The sequence below is a fragment of the Apodemus sylvaticus genome, chromosome 17 (assembly GCF_947179515.1).
Source record: "Apodemus sylvaticus chromosome 17, mApoSyl1.1, whole genome shotgun sequence".
NCBI lineage: Eukaryota > Metazoa > Chordata > Mammalia > Rodentia > Muridae > Apodemus > Apodemus sylvaticus.
The window spans coordinates 40,491,515-40,502,311 of record NC_067488.1 but is presented as its reverse complement, the minus strand read 5'-3'; positions in this window follow the sequence as shown (position 1 = coordinate 40,502,311).

Below are 10,797 nucleotides of genomic sequence, written 5' to 3'. Positions count from 1 at the left end.
CATGGAGGCTTCCTTCTTTCTATTTGTCCTTTCTTCTTCTTCCCCCCCTCTATCACCCACAACCAGGTAACTGAAAACCCACCTACCTCTCTCTATAGCCAAATCACAGGTTTTTTTTTTATTCGATATAATTTATTTACATTTCAAATGATTTCCCCTTTACTAGCCCCCCACTCCCCGAAAGTCCCATAAGCCCCCTTCTCTCCCGCTGTCCTCCCACCCACCCCTTCCCACTTCCCCGTTCTGGTTTTGCCGAATACTGTTTCACTGAGTCTTTCCAGAACCAGGGGCCACTCCTCCTTTCTTCTTGTACCTCATTTGATGTGTGGATTATGTTTTGGGTATTCCAGTTTTCTAGGTTAATATACACTTATTAGTGAGTGCATACCATGATTCACCTTTTGAGTCTGGGTTACCTCACTTAGTATGATGTTCTCTAGCTCCATCCATTTGCCTAAGAATTTCATGAATTCATTGTTTCTAATGGCTGAATAGTACTCCATTGTGTAGATATACCACATTTTTTGCATCCACTATTCTGTTGAGGGATACCTGGGTTCTTTCCAGCATCTGGCAATTATAAATAGGGCTGCTATGAACATAGTAGAGCATGTATCTTTATTACATGGTGGGGAGTCTTCTGGGTACATGCCCAGGAGTGGTATAGCAGGATCTTCTGGAAGTGAGGTGCCCAGTTTTCGGAGGAACCGCCAGACTGCTTTCCAGAGTGGTTGTACCAATTTGCAACCCCACCAGCACTGGAGGAGTGTTCCTCTTTCTCCACACCCTCTCCAACACCTGCTGTCTCCTGAATTTTTAATCTTAGCCATTCTGACTGGTGTAAGATGAAATCTTAGGGTTGTTTTGATTTGCATTTCTCTAATGACTAATGAAGTTGAGCATTTTTTAAGATGCTTCTCTGCCATCCGAAGTTCTTCAGGTGAGAATTCTTTGTTTAACTCTGTACCCCATTTTTAATAGGGTTGTTCGGTTTTCTGGAGTCTAACTTCTTGAGTTCTTTATATATATTGGATATTAGCCCTCTATCTGATGTAGGATTGGTGAAGATCTTTTCCCAATTTGTTGGTTGCCGATTTGTCCTCTTGATGGTGTCCTTTGCCTTACAGAAACTGTGTAATTTTATGAGGTCCCATTTGTCAATTCTTGCTCTTAGAGCATACGCTATTGGTGTTCTGTTCAGAAACTTTCTCCCTGTACCGATGTCCTCCTCAAGGGTCTTCCCCAGTTTCTTTTCTATTAGCTTCAGAGTGTCTGGATTTATGTGGAGGTCCTTGATCCATTTGGATTTGAGCTTAGTACAAGGAGACAAGGATGGATCAATTTGCATTCTTCTGCATGCTGACCTCCAGTTGAACCAACACCATTTGTTGAAAAGGCTATCTTTTTTCCATTGGATGTTTTCAGCCACTTTGTCGAGGATCAAGTGGCCATAGGTGTGTGGGTTCATTTCTGGATCTTCAATCCTGTTCCATTGATCCTCCTGCCTGTCACTGTACCAATACCATGCAGTTTTTAACACTATTGCTCTGTAGTATTGCTTGAGGTCAGGGATACTGATTCCCCCAGATTTTCTTTTGTTGCTGAGAATAGTTTTAGCTATCCTGGGTTTTTTGTTGTTCCAGATGAATTTGAAAATTGCTCTTTCTAACTCTGTGAAGAATTGAGTTGGGATTTTGATGGGTATTGCATTGAATCTGTATATTGCTTTTGGCAAAATGGCCATTTTAACTATATTGATTCTACCGATCCATGAGCATGGGAGGTTTTCCCATTTTTTGAGGTCTTCTTCCATTTCCTTCTTCAGAGTCTTGAAGTTCTTGTCATACAGATCTTTCACATGTTTGGTAAGAGTCACCCCAAGATACTTTATACTGTTTGTGGCTATTGTGAAGGGGGTCATTTCCCTAATTTCTTTCTCAGCCTGCTTATCCTTTGAGTATAGGAAGGCCACTGATTTGCTTGAGTTGATTTTATAACCTGCCACTTTGCTGAAGTTGTTTATCAGCTGTAGGAGCTCACTAGTGGAGTTTTTTGGGTCACTTAGGTAGATGATCATGTCGTCTGCAAATAATGATAGTTTGACTTCTTCCTTTCCAATTTGTATCCCTTTGACCTCCTTATGTTGTCGAATTGCCCGAGCTAGTACCTCAAGTACAATATTGAAAAGATAAGGAGAAAGGGGGCAGCCTTGTCTGGTCCCTGATTTCAGTGGGATTACTTCAAGTTTCTCTCCATTTAGTTTGATGCTGGCTACCGGTTTGCTGTATATTGCTTTTACTATGTTTAGGTATGGGCCTTGAATTCCTGTTCTCTCCAAGACTTTAAGCATGAAAGGATGCTGAATTTTGTCAAATGCTTTTTCAGCATCCAATGAAATGGCCATGTGGTTTTGTTCTTTGAGTTTCTTTATGTAGTGGATTGTATTGATGGATTTCCGTATATTGAACCAACCCTGCATTCCCGGGATAAAGCCTACTTGATCATGGTGGATGATCGTTTTGATGTGTTCTTGGATTTGGTTGGCAAGAATTTTATTGAGTATTTTTGCATCGATGTTCATAAGGGAAATTGGTCTGAAGTTCTCTTTCTTTGTTGGATCTTTGTGTAGCTTTGGTATCAGCGTAATTGTGGCTTTGTAGAAAGAATTGGATAGTGTTCCTTCTGTTTCTATTTTGTGGAATAGTTTGAAGAGTATTGGTATTAACTCTTCTTTGAAGGTCTGGTAGAATTCTGCACTGAAGCCATCTCGTCCTGTGCTTTTTTTGGTTGGAAGACTTTCTATGACTCCTTCTATTTCTTTAGGCATTATGGAACTGTTTAGATGGTCTAGTTGGTCCTGATTTAATTTTGGTATTTGGTATCTGTCGAGGAAATTGTCCATTTCTTCCAGATTCTCCAGTTGTGTTGAGTACAGGCTCTTGTAGTAGGATCTGATGATTTTTTGGATTTCCTCAGTTTCTGTTGTTATATCTCCCTTTTCATTTCTAAGTTTGTTAATTTGGATACTTTCTCTGTGCCCTTTGGTCAGTCTGGCTAAGGGTTTACCTATCTTGTTGATTTTCTCAAAGAACCAGCTCCTGGTTTTGTTGATTTTTTGTATGGTTCTCATTGTTTCTACTTGATTGATTTCGGCCCTGAGTTTGATGATTTCCTGCCTTCTACTCCTCCTGGGTGAAATAGCTTCTTTTTGTTCTAGGGCTTTCAGGTGTGTCATTAAGCTGGTAATGTATGCTCTCTCCATTTTCTTTTTGGAGGCACTCAGGGCTATGCGTTTTCCTCTTAGCACTGCTTTCATTGTGTCCCATAGATTTGGGTATGTTGTGTTTTCATACCATTGTGTTCTAAAAAGTCTTTAATTTCTTTCTTTATTTCTTCCTTGACCAAGGTATCATTGAGTAGAGTATTGCTCAGTTTCCACGTGTACGTGGGTTTTCTGTTGTTTCTGTTGCTATTGAAGACCACTTTTACTCCATAGTGATCAGATAGGAGGCATGGGATTAGTTCTATCTTCTTATATTTGTTGAGGTCTGTCTTGTGACCAATTATATGGTCGATTTTGGAGAAGGTACCATGAGGTGCTGAGAAAAAGGTATATTCTTTTGTTTTAGGATAGAATGTTCTATATATATCTGTTAAATCTAATTGGTCCAAAGCTTCAATTAGTTTCATTGTGTCCCTGTTTAGTTTCTGTTTTCCTGATCGGTCCATTGAGGAAAGTGCAGTGTTGAAGTCACCCACAATTATTGTGTTAGGTGCAATGTGTGCTTTTAGTTTTAATAAAGTTTCTTTTACGAAAGAGGGTGCCCTTGCATTTGGAGCATAGATGTTCAGGATTGACAGTTCTTCTTTTTGTATTTTTCCTTTGACCAGCAAGAAGTGACCCTCAGGGTCTCTTTTGATGACTTTGGGTTGAAAGTCAATTTTATCTGATATTAAAATGGCTACTCCAGCTTGTTTCCTGAGACCATTTGCTTGTAAAATTGTCTTCCAGCCTTTTACTCTAAGGTAGTGTTTGTCTTTGACCCTGAGGTGTGTTTCCTGTAAGCAGCAAAATGTAGGGTCCTGTTTACGTATCCAGTCAGTTAGTCTGTGTCTTTTTATTGGGGCATTAAGTCCATTGATATTAAGAGATATTAAGGAATAGTGATTGTTACTTCCTATCATTTTTGACGTTATTTTTTAAATTTGATTGCTTAACTTCTTTTGGGTTTGATGAAAGGTTACTATCTTGCTTTTTCCAGGGTGAAGTTTCCCTCCTTGTATTGGTATTGTCCTCCTATTATCCTTTATAGGGCTGGGTTTGTGGATAGATATTGGGTAAACTTGGTTTTGTCATGAAATATCTTAGTTTCTCCATCTATGGTGATTGAGAGTTTTGCTGGATATAGTAGTTTTGGTTGGCATTTGTGTTCTCTTAGAGTGTGCATGAGATCTGCCCAGGACCTTCTAGCCTTCATAGTCTCAGGTGAAAAGTCTGCTGTGATTCTGATAGGTCTTCCTTTATATGTTACTTGGCCCTTTTCTCTTACTGCCTTTAGTATTCTTTCTTTGTTTAGAACATTTGGTGTTTTGATTATTATGTGACGGGAAATATTTCTGTTCTGGTCCAGTCTGTTTGGAGTTCTGTAGGCTTCTTGTATATTCATGGGCATCTCTCTCTTTAGGTTAGGGAAGTTTTCTTCCATAATTTTATTGAAGATATTTGCTGGCCCTTTAAGTTGTAAATCTTCACTCTCATCTATGCCTATAATCCTTAGGTTTGGTCTTCTCATTGTGTCCTGGATTTCCTGGATATTTTGGGTTACTAGCTTTTTGCATTTTGCATTTTCTTTAACTGTTGAGTCCATGGTTTCTATGGAATCTTCAGCATCTGAGATTCTTTCTTCTACCTCTTGTATTCTGTTGTTGATATTTGCATCTCTGTCCCCTGATTTCTTCCCAGGGCTTTCTATCTCCAAAGTTGTCTCCCTTTGAGTTTTCTTAGTTGTTTCTACTTCTGATTTTAGATCCTGGATGGTTTTGCTTAGCTCCTTCACTTGCTTGTTTTTGCTCTCCTGTAATTCTTTAAGAGATTTTTGTGTTTCCTCTTTCATGACCTCAGCCTGTTGACCAAAGTTCTCCTGTATTTCTTTAAGTGTTTTTTGTATTTCCTCCTTGTTGTCTTTTGTATTCTCCTGGATTTCTTTCAATGATTTTTGTGTTTCCCTTGCAAGGGCTTCTAACTTTTGATCCATTTTCTCCTGAATTTCTTTAAGTATGTCCTCATGTGTTCCTGTACCAGCATCATGACCAGTGATTTTAAATCCAAATCTTGTTTTACTGGTGTGATGGGGTATCCAGGACATGCTGGTAGAGGAGAGTTGGGTTCAGATGTTGCCATATTGCCTTGATTTCTGTTAGTGACGTTCCTGCGTTTGCCTTTTGCCATCTAGTTCTCACTGGTGTTAGTTTGTCTTGTCAGTGCTGGACTCACCAGTGCAAGCTGCCCCTTCCCCGTTGGCCTCTGGTGCACAGCTTACCCCCTGCACTGCCTGTAGACAGGGTGCTGCTGCCCAGGCTGATCAGATCCCGAAGCAGGCACCCGAAGGCTCCCGCTGGGGCCCGCTGGATTCACTGGAGCACACCGACTTCTCCCAGCTGCCCCCCCCCCCCCCGGAATCCCCTCTAGCCTCTCGCAGGACCTGGAGATGTGGTGTGGCCGCCCAGGGTGATCTGGATCAGGAAGCAGAGAGAGTTGAGCTGAGGGCTTCCACCTGAGGCCTTGCCCCAGATTGTGTCTGTGGACCAGATGGAGCCTGTGTGCACCCGCAGGGAGTGCTGAAGGTGTATGCTGCTGTGACCTCCCCTGTGTTCTGCTTACTCAGCTGGGCAGCCGATCCCCCAAACGGGCTGGTGCACACAAGGTTAGCCTGGCCGCCCAGGCCCTGAGTCCAGGCAAAAACCTGGGAGGCCAAGGTCCGAGCAAAGTTCCCCTAGGGCTATGACTGTTAATTGGGTCTGCCAGGTGACCAGGATGGCGGGCGTGCGTGCCTGCGCTCCCTGAAAGCGCTGGGAGAGTCTGCTGTGCTAACAACCTCCTGGGCGGGTTGACTCACAGATGGCCCACCAAGCCGCCCAGTTCTTGGGCTAAGTCCTGTGCCTTTTGGGGCCTAGACCCCCGCTTTGTTAGCCTCAGGCTATGCCTGTTACAGGTCTGCCCGCCAGAGCTCTCTGTCATCCTGCAGGCAAAATGGCGGTGTGCTCACGCGCAGGCCTGGGCAAAAAACCTCCTGGCTGGGTTGGCAACCCGATGGCCCCCGATCAGCCCAGGGCCTGGGTGCAGGCCAACGCCTGTCGGGCTCAGACCACTGCGGTGTTGGCCTCGGATTATGTTTGTGTACCTCAGTTTGTTCGATTCCTGGAGTCTGAAACCAAGATGGATGAGCCTCTCCTGACTGGTGGGAGGCCGAGTTCTGAAGTGGCTTCTGTGCAGGAAAGGCGCCGCACAACTGCAGCTGCTTGCCGCCCGGCTGGTCAGCGAGGGTCAGTGGTCGTGGGCGCAGGGCCTAACTGGACCCTGTGTCGCCTTGGTTCCACTGCTCCAAATCACAGGTTTTAACCTTTCTTGACCAAGTAACTTGGGGAGCAAGGTTTCCATAATGAAAACTGATATACTTGAGAATCTTCTCTTTGAAGGCAACCAGATTTTGTGGGACCAGTTTTTAACATTTGAATACATAGCAGTACCAGACCAACCCCTTACAGTGCTTGATATCCCTTTTCTGAATCATCCTGCCGTTCATCTTGCTTCCCCCCTCTCCTGAGTCTCTCTCTCTCTCCTCTCTCTCTCTCTCCTCTCTCTCTCTCTCTCTCTCTCTCTCTCTCTCTCTCTGCAACTCTTAGCTCTGCCTCCCCTTTACTTGTCCAATCACAGGCCTCCTGCTGCACTAATATGTTAATGTAATTGGACAGGGAAAATCCTGCCACAAAAGGGCTTCTTTATTCTTTATTCTTTACCACAATTATAAGGCAAAACATTTTAAAACTTGAACAACACAGTTTCAAATCCATTCTTACAATGATTTGAATTCTACATTTTACTAAAGTTTTAAACTAATTATTGTTATATTTATTTATTGATTGATTTAGTGTGTGCATATGCAATCTCATATGCATACACTGTGGTATATGTGTACAGGTCTAAGGACAGCTTATGAGTGTCAACTTTCTGCTTAACATGCTGAACCACTTTACCATCCCTTGTTAGAGTTTTATATTCCTCCTTGTTGTGGCTATTTCATTAGTAAGATGGTGTTGTATGTGAGCTCATGAAGATTAATTCACCAATATGTATTCACCACAGAAAGACCTCCAAAGACAGACAAAATATCAGCTTCAATCAATGACATTTGTATGGACTAATGACTTTATTTGGAGTTACTCACAGAGCTTGGAGGGCTTGGACAGCTGAATCATGGAAACCTCTACTCCAGCATTAGTGATGACTCATAAAACCTGTGACTCAAACTCTCTGCACAAGTTTCAGGCAACTTCACTAGAATCTCTTTTCCCACCCTAAAATAGTCTTAAAACCAGAGAAGAGACTTATCGCATTTTGCAATAATCTTAGGATTTCTGTGGGCCTCCATCTTCCTTCCATGAAGGAGTATTTCCATTTGTAGAAGACTAAGTATGCAATGACTTATCACAATAGTGATTTGTATTCAACAAAATGGAATTAGACAACATTCTTCAGGCATATTGTAGAATTCAGGTTTCATAGGAAACCCCCAGAAGATCACATAATCTATTTTCTTCCTGTTATTTGCTGCTAGATCTCTAGTGAGTAACAGCAAATGCTAATTATCTTGAGGACATGAATGCAAACCTTCTAAATAAAATAGATTTAATGATGTAACTTGTCAGATTCTGATCACACAGCCAGTCATGATTTTGTTTTCCACAAAATCCACATCTACATGACTTTAAACCAATAAACAGTTTGCATATTCAATGAATATGTGTGTTATGTATCTCAAATTATTTTATCCATTCTGGAGAGAAGTGAGAAAAACTTTTGAGAAGAGAGTAGTACTTTCCTGTGTTGATCTCTCCCTGATAAAACCAGGACAGGAGACTCTGAACTGCACACAAAACTGCACACATGAGACCTGCACAAAAATCCTGCCTGCTCAGATCATTATATTTGTCAGGCTGAACCACACAGTACATTATAAGAACTGGGTAGTGTCATTGTTTTATTCTCAACCCATTCAGTGTGCAATCTTTAAGTATTGTGGATGCTTCAATCCTACTTAGAAGGAGGAACATAATAATCATGGGAGGTAGAGGGAAGGTGGGACCTGGGAGGCAGAGGAAGGGGGAGGGAAAAGGGGGGTTAAGTCAGGTGAGGGAAGAGACAGGAAGAAGTACAGAGGGTCAGGAAATTGAAAGGAAGTGTGTAGCAGTGGGGGATGGGGGGATTGGGGGTCACCACTAGCTACTAGAAAGTCTTAGATGCCAGGAAGGAAGAGGCTCCCAGGGCCCAGTGGAGATGTCATTAATTGAAATACACAACAAAGGGAAGAAAGAACCTGTAGAGACCATATCCAGAGGTTAGGCATGGCCCTGGTTGAGGGATGGGGCCACACACCCATCTCAAAAATATTAACACAGAATAGTTCCTGTCTGAAGAAAATACAGGGACATAGAGTGGAGCAGAGACTGAAGGAAAGGCCATCTAAAGACTGCCCCACCTAGTGATCCATTTCATCTGCAGACACCAAACCCAGACACTATTGCTGATACTTGCTAACAGGAGCCTGGTATGACTGCCCCTTAGAGGCTCTGCCAGAGCCTGACCAGTACAGATGTGAATGCTCATAGCCAAGAGTTAGGGGGAAGAACTGAAGAAGCTGAAGGGGTTCGTAACTCCATAGGAAGAAGAACCAACCAGACCCACCGGAGATCCCAGGGACTAAACCACCAACCTGAGAGTATACATGGGGGACCCATGATTCTTCTACTGTTTGTATAGCAGAGGATTGACTTATCTAGCATCAATGGGAGAGGAGATCCTTGTTCCTGTGGAGACTTGAAGGATACCCCAATGTAGGGGAATGCTAGGGCTGTGAAGTAGAAGTGGGTGGGTGGGTGGGGGAGCTCCCTCATGGAAGCAGGGGTGAGGGGCACCTGGTACGGAGTTTGAGGAGAGAAAACTAGGAAGGGGGATAACATGTGAAATGTAAATAAATAAAATAATCAATAAAAATTCTATGCAAAAAGTATAGTTTTGTTATTTCCAATATGAAATTTAGATAATTTACCTATAGTCCTAACTTGCTTAAGATTTTTATTATGAGCATTAGAATTTTATGAAATTCTTTCCTTAATCAGTTTATCATAAGATTTCTTTTTCTTTTTTCTTTTTTTTTAGCATTTCTGAAGTCCTCATAATTCTTTTTTTCTTTTTTTTTTATTCGATATATTTTTTATTTACATTTTAAATGATTTCCCCTTTTCTAAACCCCCACTCCCCGAAAGTCCCATAAGCCCCCTTCCCTCCCCCCCTGTTCTCCCACCCACCCCTTCCCACTTCCCTGTTCTGGTTTTGCCGAATACTGCTTCACTGAGTCTTTCCAGAACAAGGGGCCACTCCTGCGTTCTTCTTGTACCTCATTTGATGTGTGGATTATGTTTTGGGTATTCCAGTTTTCTAGGTTAATATCCACTTATTAGTGAGTGCATACCATGATTCATCTTTTGAGTCTAAGTTACCTCACTTAGTATGATGTTCTCCAGCTCCATCCATTTGCCTAAGAATTTCATGAATTCATTGTTTCTAATGGCTGAATAGTACTCCATTGTGTATATATACCACATTTTTTGCATCCACTCTTTTGTTGAGGGATACCTGGGTTCTTTCCAGCTTCTGGCAATTATAAATAGGGCTGCTATGAACATAGTGGAACATGTATCCTTATTACATGGTGGGGAATCCTCTGGGTATATGCCCAGGAGTGGTATAGCAGGATCTGGAAGTGAGGTGCCCAGTTTTCTGAGGAACCGCCAGACTGATTTCCAGAGTGGTTGTACCAATTTGCAACCCCACCAGCAGTGGAGGAGTGTTCCTCTTTCTCCACATCCTCTCCAACACCTGCTGTCTCCTGAATTTTTAATCTTAGCCATTCTGACTTGTGTAAGGTGAAATCTCAGGGTTGTTTTGATTTGCATTTCCCTAATGAGTAATGAAGTTGAGCATTTTTAAAGATGCTTCTCCACCAAGATTTATTTTTCAATAAAGTAGTTTGCACTGATCCATGTTTAATTTTTATATATTACAATTTTTAATTGTGTGTGTATGTGTGGTTACAAACATGCTAGCATATATATATACCAGAAAACAACTATTCTGAGTCAATTCCTTTAATCATTTGGGTTCAGAAGATGAAACATTATCAGGCCTAATGACAGGCATCTTCATCCTCTGAGGCGTATTTTAAATATTTGAAATAAATTCAAATCTGGAACATCATGTAGATCCTTTTACATAGGTGTACATGTCCATTTTTGCATGTGCATCTATGTACATACATGTGTATAGACCAGAGGTCAGTGTCAGCTATTTTTCTTCATCACTCAACACCTTACATTTTCAGAAAGGGTCTCTTAATAAATCGAGAGCTCATAGATTTCCACTAGTTTGGCTGCATTCAAGGCCAAAGGAAGCTGGACGATGAGAAACCCCATAGAGGACCCTGTTTTCCATGGGCAAAAGTGGTCAACATCAGTTTTGGA